Here is a 1,384-nt window from a genome sequence, read left to right as displayed (position 1 = left end):
GTTGATAATCTTTTATCTCTGAACAAGCATGTTCAGCATTCTGCACCATGAAAAATACCGAACAACAGAAAAACACGTACACAAATTGTACCAATGACCAAAGTTGGCATTTCCATCACAATATGTTAGCAATCTCTTAAGTTTTTAAAGTTAACCGCGAACCCTGGGACCACAGATGCCATAAATGTGGCAGTGATGGGATTTGAACCCACCAAAAGCTTAGAGCACCTGGTATTCCCAGGCGGTCACCCATCCAAGTACTAACCAGGCCCGACCCTGCTTAGCTTCCGAGATCGGACGAGATCGGGCGTTCTCAGGGTAGTATGGCCGTAAGCGACAGTTGACCCTTTTCTTCTTGAGTACAAAAAAACTAACACGCATTGGAGTAAGTTTGGCTTTTAAAGGTGCGTACTTCGCGTCACTCCTCGCCAAACGCCGGTTCAATGAGCCATGTGCTGCTTACATACAAACTAACTGTTGATCTAGACGGCGGCAATGAATACAATGGTGGATTATCAACATCTTTATTTTACATTAAAAAATAAAAGTGTCCGTAAATAAGCACTTTGCTAGCTAGGTGCGCACAGCGGCTTTTACTGCTGTGCAGATGTTCCTTCATGGAGTCCAGGTCTTCGTTCAAGGCCATCTGCAGTATGTGAGAAGCATCGACCAAAGAAAACGGAGACTGCGACCTGAACAAACATGTGCTCCTACAGCCTGATTTATTTATTTATTTATATATTTATATTATTTATTTATTTTTAGAGCGACTGCGGCTTATATAAAGATGCAGCGAACCAAATGAGATTGAAGAGTGGAAAAATCGATTGATGGCTATATCCTTATTTTCCATCTGGATCGAAACAGATTTTTAAAGGTGCTCCAATTCGGCTTAACTGTGACACACGCCCACCCTCCTCCCCCGGAGCTTCCATTCGGTTAAACTTAGGGGCCGCTTGGCACCGCCGTACGTGTGTGTCAGCATCGTATGAAGAATTTTTGCAGTTTTTTTGGTGTACGGCAGCGTGGACACGGGGATGGATGCAGATCAGATCATGCACACTCATGCAGAGTTAAGCCAGCTGGCATCTGTGTATAAATATTTTATGCGTTAGTAAAAATAGGTGGGATTAAATGAGCTGAAGTGTATCTCTTGAGTGCTCCTTAAATATTTGCCTGTGTTGGTATATTTTATTTTGGAAATTCATCCTGTTTTTCCAGTTTGATTTTTGAACTTCTCCGTCGCACCTACGGCACAGCTCACCACTGTCTTACAGTCCTCATGCATGTCCTGCACCACTTGAACATACTTCTATGCTACTCCAGACTTCCTCATAAAGAACCACAGTTCCTCTCTGGGCGCTCTGTCATAAGCTTTCTTCAG

The 1,384-nt window shown here is 43.3% G+C and overlaps 1 non-coding gene across 1 annotated transcript; it reads right to left on the bottom strand.

The window, feature by feature from the left end:
• Positions 1-216: 216 nt before the first annotated feature.
• Positions 217-335, bottom strand: LOC148316161 (5S ribosomal RNA). Its single transcript, XR_015840355.1, has one exon. It is a non-coding gene; the product is annotated as a 5S ribosomal RNA (ribosomal RNA).
• Positions 336-1,384: the final 1,049 nt, after the last annotated feature.

Source organism: Idiotropiscis lumnitzeri, chromosome 22 (genome assembly GCF_059441095.1).
Source record: "Idiotropiscis lumnitzeri isolate Australia: NSW breed Sydney's pygmy pipehorse chromosome 22, RoL_Ilum_1.0, whole genome shotgun sequence".
NCBI lineage: Eukaryota > Metazoa > Chordata > Actinopteri > Syngnathiformes > Syngnathidae > Idiotropiscis > Idiotropiscis lumnitzeri.
The sequence above is the reverse complement of the archived record's forward strand: the minus strand, read 5'-3'. Positions and strand labels throughout refer to the sequence as shown.